This window comes from Eublepharis macularius, chromosome 13, assembly GCF_028583425.1.
Source record: "Eublepharis macularius isolate TG4126 chromosome 13, MPM_Emac_v1.0, whole genome shotgun sequence".
In the NCBI taxonomy this organism is placed as follows: Eukaryota; Metazoa; Chordata; class Lepidosauria; order Squamata; family Eublepharidae; genus Eublepharis; species Eublepharis macularius.
In genome coordinates this window covers 22,411,202-22,425,221 of record NC_072802.1, presented here as the reverse complement: position 1 = coordinate 22,425,221, position 14,020 = coordinate 22,411,202, and positions in this window count along the sequence as shown.

Below are 14,020 nucleotides of genomic sequence, written 5' to 3'. Positions count from 1 at the left end.
ATTAAGAAATTTGCTTAGAGCCATGGAAAGGCCAGTTAGAGAAGAGCCATTTTTTAAAAATATTCTGGACTGATTATTCAAGTTTTTTAATCTGTCTGTGCTCTGCCAAACTACTGCTCACATTCTAGGAGTACTGTACTGTAGTATATCAGAATACTATTTTTCTGTTCTAGACAACAGCTAGGAAGATAAATCTGGACAGTTTTAAGAAACAGCCCAGATAGCTAGGGCAGGTGACACGTTACATTCTAGTGATTTTTCCTGAGATTCTATGCTTTTGAGGAGCAGGATTTTTTCCTGCTTCCCCAGAGCACCATGATGCTTCTATGAATAACATAGATTTCTCTCGATTTTTCTGCAATCTTCCCAAAATCTGCTATGCTGTGATGTTTTGGGAGGGATTACAGCAAAGCTGAGCTGGCTGCCATGTGCATTTGAAGGTCTGAATTTTCCTTGTTCCACTCGCACAGCAGCCGTTTTCCCTACCCCTGTTGTGCAGCAACCATCTCCCCTCTTTTTTTGGAGGGGGGCTCTTTTTTGAGGGATTTGAAAAATTGGCAATTGGCATATCACTGTAATGGTATATCAGTATGTCAATTACCACTATTAAAAAAACCTCAGAAAAAACCTCCCCCCCCAACAGTGTGGGCAGGGTAAATGCAGGGAAAGCCATTGATCTGGGAGCCCCATTGCCATTAGGGAACAACCTGATGGCTACTATGTTAGACTTATGAGTCCATTGAAGCATACCTGCACATGGACTCGCACACACATGGTTTCAAACCAACACTCTGTAATTTCAGTGATAAAAGGCAGGCTATAAATAACATCAGTCAATAAATCATAAAAACGATTACCAACAACACCTTTTTAGGTATGAGTCTTTGGTGCAAAAATGAACCCTGAAATACTATTTTATGTTTTAATATTACCACCTTTTCCCTAGAAGGATCTTTGTGCCCTTAGTAGCTGCATGCCATGCTGAAATTGAGTTGGAAAAGCTTTCTGAATCACTTCATTTCCAGGCTGGGAAGAGCTTTGTCCCCCTGAATTTGAAAATACTACACATTGAACAGAGGTTAAAGGCATAAGAGCCCTGCTAGAAAAATGAAGCCAATTCCATTACATGCAAGATTTGAGTCCATGTCTAGGTTTCATATACAGCCCACTCCTTGTCAGACAAGATTGCTCTCAGAGCAGACTGCAGCATATGGAGCTTCACTGCTTGCTCCATTCATTCATTCATTCATTCATTCATTCATTCATTCATATTTGCATACACCCTGCCCCCCATTATCAAAGATTGAAGGCAGATTCCATTTTTAAAAACAAAACATGTTTGCCACGGTCTCAGGAAACTGATCCCTTTTGCCCTGCAAATAATAGGAAAGTGTCCCCCAAAATATTCCAGCTGTTTCTCCTTTCCCTTCTCTATTTTAGCTTAGTTCCCTTGAATTGCAATTATATTGCTAAAGCAATGAATACAGTACTTCTCCAAGTAGACCAACATTTATTAATATTAATTATTAGTATTAATTAGCTGCCTCTATCAAATACGTCAGAAGGCTGTTATCTTATATACAATGTTCTTGGGAACCTGAACTAGAGGAGACTTACTTCTGAGTAAACTTGCATTAGGTTCAGGCTCCAACAAGCTCCCAGAACCCATCATTTTTGGCTGTATCGCCAGTTCCAGCACCTGTATAAGTACAGAGTCACGGCCGGTAGGGCCTGCTTCAATTCCAATCTTCTCAGTCCAAACGGCTCCTGGAACTGCTGGCTGTGATGCCACAGGAGACCCAGTAATCAGATGTAGCTGTTGGTGTGGTCAGACAGATCCTACACCGACTACTGAGCAGCCCATGTACATCAGATCTCGAATGCTTCTTCTCATTTCTTCAAGGGTAAAGGAACCATCCTTGGCTTCGAGAAGTCATGATCAATAGGATTCTCATTCCCTCATCTTGTAAAAGAACAAGAAAAGGTTGCATTTGGAAAAGAGTTATCTATCTCCCTATGATTGTAAGCAGAGCCCCAGATGTAGCACACAGGAGCAAACAGCTCCTCAAGCTGAATTTTGATTGCCGTCGGGCTGTGTGTGTAGGACATAGATTTCTGCATGAATGGCAGAAAAAAAGTGGCAACCTATGCTGGCACTGGAAATTCTGCCTTGGGAAGAGGAAACAGGTGCTGGATTCTCACCCTGCTCAAACTGTTCTACTCTTATCATGCTGCTGCTTCGATTAAGAAAGCTGTCTTATAGAGACAGGTGCAAGAGAGACCATTTCTCAGGTGCTCTGGAATGCCTTTTGTAGCAATGCAGCCAGGCCTCCCCCAATATGCCAGTTTGAATGCTGCAGTTCCATGTCCCGGCTGTCAGCAGGACAGATCCATCCGTTATCTCCGCCACGATCCCATTTACTCTTATTCTGCTCCACAGAGGACACCTAAAGGTACAAGGCACTGTGTCCTGCGATGTACCCCCCATCAGGAACTTCCAGTTGAAGGTCATGTGCTCCCTCTGCCCCGAGCCCCCAGTTGGTGCACTGCTGCTGAGAGACACAGCAGAGCGGAAGTTTCGGAGCACCTGTTCGCCCGAATGCCTAGCCGCAGATCCTCTCAAGTGGTGTGGTTGTGCCTTCCTTCCTGCTGCATCTAGAGAGAGGCGTACGATCACCACTTTCCTGGAATTTCTTCTGCTGGGGAAAGAGAGAGGCCAACGTTTGGCTTTCTAAAAATATGCACGCAGCCACACTACCCCAACTGTTTTAATGCTGCCCCTAACAGAGGAAAACTAGGACGCTGTATAGCAATCAAGCAAGGCTTACACAGTGCCTTCGAGTTTGCCTTCAGTCTTCCAGACAATGGGCTAAAGTTACAGCCTACGTTCTTCTCTGACCTCTTGCCAGTAGCAGTGGTGCTCCGTCTCCAGAAGGTGGAAAAAAAATAATCAGAAAGTAAAGCCATCTTTGGAGCATGTTAAGTTCTTGCCCAGGGGTTTAAGTTGTTTCCCGAAAGGACACAGCAGAAGCCACAGGTGAGCTCTCTGCAGACACCCCACGAAAGGAAATGCATCCCTTCTTGGCTGGCCTCTCAGTGTTCTGGAGGCACATGGCCCCTGTGACTTCGATGCTGCTTTCACCCTATTAGTAGCTTCGCCAACAGTTAGTGAATTCCCCTTTCTCAGTTGGGCCCTTTCTATTCTTGTCACCGCAGGAGGGACAGTCCCTATTTTGCTGCAGCTAGCAGAGCACTTCTGAGACACATGAAATTGAAATTTGCAGACCAGACCAAGGAAGAGAAACCAGTTGGGGGGTTTTCCTCCCTTCTCTGGGTTCAATTCCCCTCCCCTTCCCTCCCTCCTTTCATTTTCTGGAAATATAGCCTAGGGACTTCCACTGGGCAGAAATTGCAAGTGCTACATAGAGACTTTTCTGTCTGTGTACCTGGACCTTCTGCCGAATAAGCACATAGGATGGGGTGCAAAAATTCCTATTTAGAGCCTTTTCTCTTTGCTCACCTGCACTTTGTGCCAAATCAGTGCATATGATGCGCACCCAAAATGGCTGCTTAGAGACTTTTCCCTTTGCTTACTTGGTCTTGCCAAGTAAGTAATCAACACGTAGGAGGGGGCCCAAATATTGCACCAACATCTCTGATGTTTCAAGCCTTGTATTGACTCAAATATATTAGCATATGTTGAATTTCTACACCAACATCTGCTCCTTCTGTCGTGGAGTCAGCCATGCACAGTGGCTTTTTGGATCAAATGCTGAAGTACCATACCACAGAAGCAGAAATTAAATTGTGGGAGGGATTCAAAATTGTATTTATTTATTTAGCTTTCTCATTGAGACTGGAGGTAGGTTACAAAGTAAAGGCAGGGATGTAATCATACAACATAAGGCATCCAATGAACAATGCAATAGAATGAAGAATACAAAAATCCAAAGACAATGTAAGCAACAATGAGAAAAACAAACTGCTTAAGGCAAAGTATTGCATGAGCAAAGTAGAATGTGTGATTACAGGGTATAAGAGAGTACAGTAGAAGCCAGATGATACCTACAACAATAGATTATACCAACAATTATATTTGCAGTGCATTGCAGATCTGTTTCCATATGAAGATGTCCGTCTGGACTCTTCCACCTTAATATGGTTCTGTTTTGATTATAAAATGCCCTTATGAACATAAACATTTCACAACTGGAGCTCCAAATTTTGACTTTGGTTAAATCCTCATTATTTTACATATCAGGTTACCAAATTCAACAAGATTACACTGTTTTTAAACAGTGTTTTTGTATTTATATCTGTTTTTTAAACAGATTTTTGTAGTCTTAGTTCTATTGCATTGTTCATTGAATGCCTTATGTTGTATGATTACATCCCTGCCTTTACTTTGTAACCTACCTCAAGTCTCAATGAGAAAGCTAAAAACATCTTAAATCCATTTACTAACAAAATTGGTGATGGAAAGGGGCATCAAGTTGTAGCCAACTTATGACGACCACTGCTGGGGTTTTCAAAGCAAGAGACTAACAGAGGTAGTTTGCCATTGCCTGCCATTCACTGCTTAGAAACCCTAGTCTTCCTTGGAGATCTCCCATCTAATTACTAACAAAGGTTGACCTTGCTTAGCTTCCAAGATCCAGAAAGATTGGGCTTGCCTGGGCTATCTAGGTCAGGGTAAGAAGAACATTACTAGAGTATATAAAATTGACTTTGTGCAAAAAATCTGATACAAGGATGTTTTCCCTGAGAGTGTTCCTTCACATCTGTTTCAGAATTAGGAATTAAGAGCATGAATTAGGAATTAAGGGCGAGTATTACAGGATCCCAGGGAGCACGACAACGTCACTCCCGTGCTTTGTTTGGGGCTGATTTTGGCCCCAAATGGGCCGAATCAGCCCCATGCAGAGTGCTGGAGCATGTGCATGCGAATGGAGAGCATGCAATCAGCATGAGGTAAGTGCCAGGTCCCCCCTCCCACTGGGAGGGTATAGCGACCTGGCAACCCTACTGTAGGCTCAAAAAGGTTGGGGACCCCTACCATAGAGTCCTCCATCAGGAGCTGCCATTTCTCCTGGGGAAGTGATCTCGGAAGTCTGGAGATTAGTAATTCTGAAAGAATTCCAGACTCTGTTTGGAGGCTGGCCACCCTACTTGTGGTAGAGCTGCCTCTGGTTACCCCTTAAAGTGGTCAACCAGTTATTCCTCCTCCTGACACTTGTAGCATAGCTACCCCATAATACACGGGAGTATGACACCCCTGTTGCTGAATTCAAGCTTGTCCTGGCATAGAATCAAATGCAGTCATGGTTTCCGTTCCATCTGGAAAAGTGGTACAGAGAGTCACCGTCTGTCTGTCAGAGAGCAGAAACAACAGCAAGATGGGGGCTAGGATCCCTGGAGGTATGCTCTGAGCCAGATCATTTCCCCACAGCTCAGACTGGTGTCAAGGCAGAAGTGAGTCAATTCACAAGACTCAGCTAAACTCCTCTCTGGGTATGTTGTCAGTGAGTCATGGGTAACATTTCTGAAACAAGTAGAATGGCCATCTTCTGCCAAGGAGCCATCCTTTCCCAGCAAAAGAATGATCTGAGGATTTTTATGAAGGCTTCTGTAGATTTCTTCCCAGGAGTACAACATCTGGAAGCTCTTTCCTAGAAGTATCGGGGCTGCTGAGCAGAGTCTAAAGATAATTCCTCCCAGTCTGGTACAGACTTGTAATATGGACCCCCCCCTTCCTGATCCCATTTCATACATACAATCTCATGAATCATGAAAGAAAGAACACCTGGCTTTCCCTCAGCTCCATGCTTGGGCTGTGATGCCTCCTATTTCCCACACTCTGGGCTCCAAGTCTCAATCCTCCTGCCCCCCTCACTGCATACTCATGTTCAGGGGAAATGCCACTTTTCGGAGCTCTGCTCAGCTAGAATGCTTTCTTCCATCTTCATCTAGCACACAAGTTGGCTCACTTCCTTGGCTCAGGCAATCTGGCCATAGTGACTTACATCACAATTGCCTCGAGGCTGGACTACCGCAATGCACTTTCCATGGGACTGCCCTCTAAGACGATTTGGAAGCTTCAGCTGGTGGTGAAAACCCGAAGCTTGTTTATTGTCCGGAGTGAACTACAATGTACACATACCCCTTGCTCTGAAAGCACTCCACCAGCTGCCCATTTCATTTTCTCAGTTCTATTCAAGTGCTGGTTATTACCTATAAAGCCCTCCATGGTCTGAGAGCTACCGAATGAACAATGACGGATCTGATCAGCACGCCTTTCTAAAAGCTGAGGGGGAAGGTATGCTCTTCACTGTCTCCAGGAGTTTAGCCAATAGGATGGGGGCAACAGAAAAGACTCTTGAGTGAATGCTATGTAAGTGAGCCAGATGTAATGGGGGAAGGTTTTGCTGAGCTGAACCAAGATGGTGCACCGGAGGCGCATTAGGAGAGAGAGCTGGTTCTTCCGACAAATGGGAGCCAGCAGGCCATGCAAGGTTTTGGGGGGGTGTCCCAAAGCATGAACCAGGCACAGAAGCAAAAGAGAAGCCAGGTCGGCTGTTTTAATATAGGCGTAATATGCACTTAATGGCTAATCCTGGTCAGTCGGCAGGCTGCCACATTTTGCATATCACTAAGCCTTTAAAAATATGGAAATAGAAACATTGCCATCTGCTAAGAACAAGGGTGATCTTCTGGCCCTTGGCATCACTTCCAAGTTACCCTTACGTTGCCTGCGAACACGTCCCCTTTGCCGAATCTTGATGAGTTCCTGCAAGCAGTTTAAAGAAAAAAAACTAAATCTCCTAAAGCGTGAGTGGAAAGAGGTTTTTTTTCTTTGACAAGGTTGTCAGGAAACACCATGTTTATTCATCCGGTCCTTGTGTCACATTCAGGACGAGATAGCATTATGTGAGCCTTCTCTCTCTGAGTCCGCGTCACCAACAACTGGCACTAGTGTCATTTCCCCAGATAACAAGAAGGAAGGAGTAGGTGGCCTGAGAGATTTGGGGTTTCTGATTACTCAGATGGGAGAGTCCCTAGAAAAAAATTGCCCCTTTTTTTGGGAACCCCGTAAGATGAGCTCAGTGCCTCAGGCAATTCCCACCATGGCTTCCAAGCAACATCCAGTCACGTCCAGACAGTTACTGCCTCATCTTCCCCATCATACAATGTATCATGTAACTTCGTAACTTACCTGGGTTTAGCAAAGACAAGCTACGCAGCATAGAGGCAATGTGAAATAGTGGTTGGAGTATTAGGTTATGAACAGAAAATCCCAAGTTTGATTCCCCGCTCGAATCCCCCAAAGCTTGCTGGGTGACCTTGGGCCAGTTACACTCAGTCTAACCTACCTCACAGAGTTGTTGTGAGGATACAGCGAAGAGGATAAGGATGTAAGCTGCTTTGGGTTCTCAGTGGGGAGAAAGGTAAGGTATAAATGAAGTAAATAAATAAATAAATAGAACATCTGAATACAAACTCTCTGAACCTAACTTATCTCACAGGGTGGTTGTCCCCATTTTCTCCTCACAACCACCCTGTGAGCTGGGTTAGGCTGATAGACTGATAGACTGAGCTTCATGGCAGAGTGGGAATTTGAACTTGGATCTCCCAGCTCCTAGTTCAACACTTTAACCACCATGCTGGCACTCATCTCCCTGGAGGAAGGATGAAATAAATATCAGACAAAAAGCATACTCTCCAGTGTTTCACAGGAGGAAATAGCACACAACTCATTAAATCGGGTAGGCAAACTTTATTGGACCATGTGCCCAAAACGGCAGTGTCTGCCTGTGAAGATGTTGGTGGGCCAACGAAACAAAATGTGGGGGGAGAAGATGACGCCACATGAATGTATTGGCTTAATTTAACTAATTATGATTTCCTGGAGGATAGGCCTGTCAGGGGTTACTAGCCATGGTGACTAAAAGGAACCTCCACATTCAGAGGCAGTCAACCTCAGCCTTTATGCCCTGTCATTGCCCTTCCACTGCCGCTGGTTAGCCACTGTGTGAGGGAGAGAGCTGGACTAGATGGACCGCTGGTCTGATCCAGCTGGGCTCTTCTGATGTCCTTATGGGTGTGATTTTTGGAATGTGGACCACTCTCCGAACTATGATTAGTTACAGTCCATCAAACCAGGATCTGAAACCATTGTCTGAAGTCAGTTTATTCACTGCAGTTGATCTGGACTACAGCATTTGTGTGATGTCCTGGCTCCATCCTTGCTGCAGAACAGGCTGGGATACCTGCTAGGCCTCTGCAGAGGGGAGCTAGGGGAGTATCTAGGACAACTCCTCCCTTAGGAATGAAGGTATGAATGTCTCAAGTCTTCAGAGTGGGGACGAGGCAGAACATGGCCAATGACAGCCAACAAGTGACAGCTATTTAAATTAGCAAGACCAAAGAGCCCTGGCAAAAACTGCACAGGTATTTAGTGAGTGAGAGCCACTCTTCACAGGACAGCACTGTTGGCAAGGGACATAAAGGAAGAGCGATTACGTACAAATGTCAAAAGCCTCCAAGCCACATTTGAGGAACTGGAATGCTTCATACTAAAAGGGAACATGGGAGTAATACATTTATCAGCATCCCGCTGGAACTGTGAGAATCCATGAGATATTCAGTGTCCTCCTAAGTTGAATTATACTATTCTAAGCCGATGGTGCTTAAGATGGTACTGACCGTTATCTGTAGATTTTTTAAAAAATCTGTCCAAAGATAGGAAAGAGTAAATGGGTTGCTCTATATGTCAAAGGACATAGCGTCTAGAAAACTAGAACATGTAAAAGGAACAAAGTTAGAGAATCAGTGTGAATGGAAATACCGGGCCCAAAATGTAATATAGAATGGGAGGAAATACAATATTCCTCTTCCCCACCTAGCCAAAACTCTGAGGGTGATTTTGAGATGGAGAAAGAAAGAGGGGTGGGGGGACAACCAAAGAAAAAAAGGGGGCGGGTGACTTCAGCTTCCCCCTCATGCTGGGTAAATGCACATTCAAGTCAAGACAAAGAGACAACATTTCTAGATATGATAAATGACTGTTTCGTAGAATTGTTAGTCATGGAGCTGACTGGCAGGAAAATGCCTCTTGACTTTATTCTGAGTCGTGTCAAGGATGTGATGAACAATTTTGTACAATTTGTTCAGTTCAATTGCCTATATCCCACCCTTGTTATCCCAAAGGATGTGTTGAGCCCTGCCTATGTCCAATACCAGAGTGGGATGAAGCCCCCTTATCCCACCACATACCTTACAGAGTCACAACATTGAAAGGGACATCCTAGGACCACTACCCAGAAGGAAAACTCCACCCAGGGAGCCTGTGTAATCAGGGAACTGGGGAAACCCCAACTGGAACATCTACCTCGAGACCCCAAACTATCAATCCTGGGATTTCAGAAACAGAGACAGCAATGAGCCCAAACTGAAACCTGGTCCAGAATATGCAATGTACAGCCAGCAAGCATGCCTACTCAGAAATAAAAAGCTTTTCTCTTTGTCAGGATTAGGACCCCACCAATGCTCTAGAAAAGGTGAATCAACCCTGCTGATTGTAAACCTCCCCCCCCCATTATTCCCATCAAGTTGTGGGTGCAACAGGGACCAGCTCCAGCTGCCTAATTTGCAACTACCTGGACAGCTCTCTTTCCAACCAGCACTTCCAGTTGACCTCTCTAGGCAACTGACCCTTTCTCAGCTTTGCCATCATTGCTGGACAGCTCCCAAGTTTTAGTACCCTGAATTCTGAAGCCTCATGCTGACCAAGCAAAAGAATTCACCTGTGGGACTTTGCAGTTACTTATTTAAACCGGGCTACTACCTGAGCAAAGCAGCTATACCTGCTTAGTTAGCACTCCGGCGTGATACTCAACTGTACTCTGGCATGCTAGTTATTCCTTTATTTGTTCCATTTATTGCTTGCCTTTCTCGTTGAGACTCAAGGTGGATTGCAGAGTTATAAAAGCAATGTAGTGAAGACCAGTATAATACATACAAAGAACAATGCACTAAAACTAGATCGCAAATTTAAAGAACAATGAAATAAAAGCAACACAACACCTCCCTTAAACTATATTTCACAGTTAGGGAACAATGATCCAGTAAACTGGATTTTACAACTGGAACCATGAAATAACAAAAGTATAATACATCCAATAAATAATGCAGAGTGAAGGGCGAAGAAAGGAAAACTGCTTAACATCTTAATGTTTATTACTTCTTTGCATTACTTCTTTACTGAACTTGACATTGTGGCTGTCTTTATGCTTATTAATATGATTTTATATTTATATATGTTTTTATCCACTCTGAGCCCGCTTGTGGAGAGAGTGGGCTATAAATCTAAAAAACTAAAATAAAATACATTGTTTCTAATTTCTGCAATCCTAGTCCTATTGCATCGCTTATTGGATGTCTCGTGCTATTTGACTGCATTGATTTACACCTTATAAACTGCTTTGAGTCTTACTGAGAAAGACAGACTATAAATAAAGTAAATGAATAAATAAATAGAACTCTATTATCTTGTTGGAAAGTACCCTTCCTGAAGAATTCTGTTTCCCCACAACTATTCCCTTTATAATAATACCCTCCATAAGTGTTCTATTTCACACATTCTGTGAAATGCTCAAAGTTTTGGACCCTTCCTGGCCTCATTTCCCAGGTGAAGGCCCGAAACAGAATACTCAAATATGTGCGGCTGTTGTTTTCACCCCTTTGCAGGATGGCACTTTCGGACACCCTTGCTCAGATGAGTGAGGCTGTCTCTTTGGAGCAAGTGAGAAAGTTCATCCAGGGTATAAATTGGTCCTGGGCTCTGGAGGTGATAATCAGCTCCTTGAACTGACCCCCCAAACTAATCAATAACCAATACAGCAGCTGCAGAATAGACATAATGTTTACACTCTGCCTGTTATCTCCTGTCCTGATACTAAACAAGCCATAGCGTATGTAGCTTCCTTCCAGCCTAGATGTATTGAGAAATGGTGTGTGCATAGAGTCATATGGGGCAGGGCTCATTTCGAGGGGGAACTCACAGCAACGCAGTTCTGGCAGTTTCCCAAAGAGGTCCCATGTCAGGTGGCCCCGCCCACCTGACTCTCGGCCATTTTGAGCCCGTTTCAGCCTGGATTGGGGCCAAAACAGCCTGGATCAGGCCTCTGATGGGTGGTGGATCACTTTCCCACTCAGCAGCAGCTCGATCCTGACCATTTTGGGCCCCTTTTCAGCCATTTTCAGCCCCTTTTTGCCATTTTGGGCCCAATTTTGGTCCTGAATGGCCAGGATTGGGTCCAAAACAGCCAGGATAGGTGATGCCAGGGGGTGTGGCACATGCAAAGCAGGCATGCTAACGACACACTTCCGGTGATGTCAAGAGGCATGGCATATGGTAATGAGTCATGCTAATGAGTTCCTCCAGCTCTTTTTCTACGAAATGACCCCTGATATGAGGAAATTGTTTTCCTCTAGGGAGCCTCACATTTAAATCAACCTGATTGAGCCTGGATGACTAGCAACAAGACAATCTCCAAGGGGGCTTCAGATTAATTTAAAAACCAATGCAAATGTTGCAGAACTGGTCAGGAACAATGAACAGTTATCCAGAAAGTCCGACTCAGTTGCATTTCATTTCCGAAGGGGAAACTTCCAAAACATCAGAGGATGCAATCAAAGGAAGTTGCAAGAGAGTTAGAAGGGCCAGGATGCTTTGAGATTATTGAAACCACCTTAATAGAAGCTAATTTTTATTTTATTTTATGTACATTATTTATAGCCCACCTTTCTCACTGAGACTCAAGGTGGATTAATGCAGTGTGAGTCAGTACAGTTCATTCCAAAGACACTTCAATAAACAATGTAGTAGAGTTCATAAATGCGAATGTACAAAGATTTAAAGAATCAAAGAAGTTCAGTAAAGAATAGAAGAAACTCTGAAAGAGGGTATAAGCAGTTCTAAAACTGACATACGGAACACCAAAGATTTTAAAAGGTAAAAAATAAGTCCCAAAGGATGCCATTGTGGTTACTGAGCAAAGTGAAGGAAACTATAAAAGGCAGAAAGGTTTCTTTTAAGAAGTAAAAGACTGGCAGGGGCGAGAACAATGAAACAATAAAAAGCGGCTCCAGTCCTGGTAGAACGAATGCAAATGATGCTACGTAATGCAAAACTAAAAGAATTGAAGGAGCGTATTGCTAAGGCAAATAATTAAAAATTTCTTTTAAAATATAAGCAGCAGGAAATCAGCCAGAGGGGGCAGTGAGATTGTTAGAACATAAGTGTGAACAGAAAGATTACTGAAATAGGATAAGGGGATTTCAGAGAAGCGGAATGAATTCTCAGAGGAAGATTCTGGACAGAAACCTGTATCTGCTGCAGCACTTTTTCTTGGGGAAGGTACCCGAAGAACTAAGTTACATAGAGGTAATAAGATAACGAGTTATGGCTAACTGCCAAATTAAAAATGATCACATGACCACATCGGGATGTTTGTATACCTGAGAATTCAAGAGGCCCTTAGTCTGCAATTGTTGATTTTTTAAAAAATGTGAGAATGTTAAAATATGCCTTCATTATAAAAGTGGTGTAGGATAGCTAGTGTAACACCGGAATTTAAAATGGGATCCAGAAATAATCTGGGAATTTACATAACTGACACCTAATTCATATAACTAGGGTTTTTATTTAGAGAATGTATATGTCCTAGCTTTTGGCTCAGCCTTTTGTTTGGCTTATCTTTTTGTGCTGATTTTATTCATTTTCATAAAATTATTTTTTACTGATTTTATTTATTGTTCCTTATTTTGGGAACCCTTATACTGAACAGTAAATGATAAATCCTTTGCACCACCATTGTGTATGTAATAATCAAAATCTTCATTACATATGTATATGCCATCAAGTTGCAACCAATTTATGGTGACCCCAGCATGGGATTTTATAGGCAAGTGAGAAACACAGGTGGTTCGCCATTGCCTTCCTCTGCAGACTCTTCCTTTACGGTCCCCCATCCAAATAGAAACTCTCTGCATAGCTTCTGAGATCTGATGAGATCAAGCTATACCATGCTGCCTTCCCTCTCAAAGTCCTCATTAAAGTCAAACAAATCATCTCCCATGGTTGTAGAGGCTTATGCCCATGTCTGTAAAGATGTATATTGCACCTCTATTATCTGCTAGATTTCTGCCTGTCCCAGAGCTGCCAAAGGTATAGGAGTGAAAAAGAGCTACCTAAACTCTATCTTTTCCTTTTCCCATCTGTAAATTGGGAATATGATCAGGCTAATAAGACCAAAAACACCTTTGAAGATATAAAGTAGTGAAAGTTATGCCCCCTGTTTTGCAGAAGCAGGCAAAGTTAATAATACCCCGGAGAAAGTACTTTGACACAAGGATTTTTTTTTTTTACATTTTAATATCTGAACAAAAATATAAGAGGGATTTGCATGAAACATTTGGGTGAATCATCTCTCATCAGCACTTTATAGAGCCAGAGGGAGGAAGAAAACTTGTTTTGACCATGAAAAAAGTGAATAGACCTTGTGGGGGAAATTCCTAAGGTCTCTTCTTTTCTGTCAATAGCTTGAGTCAGAGACTGTTAATTCCAAGCTCCCCGCTGTGGTTCTATACTAAAAGGCAGCTCATGTTAGATTGGTAGGAAATGAAGGGGCTCATTTAGGATATTGGCTTGCCAATGCCCTTGGCAGTTCACCTGGCATCTGGTCATTTAAGTTTTAGGTGCCATGTGAGCATTTTTTCTATCTGAACAACTTTTTGATTGATTCTGTTGAGCTGGTAGTGTCATGGTGTTTTTGCTTTATGCCTTTGGATAGGTATATTGATGGCTACTGACTTTGTTTGAATGGGTGTTTTTTTTAACGCTGCTAAGTTGCTCTAATGTAATTTATGTATTTATTTAAAATTCTTTTATCCCATTTTTCTCCTGGAAAGGACTTTGAAGTCTCGTTTATTCAAATTAGTGTTGGTTTCGGTGATCTTT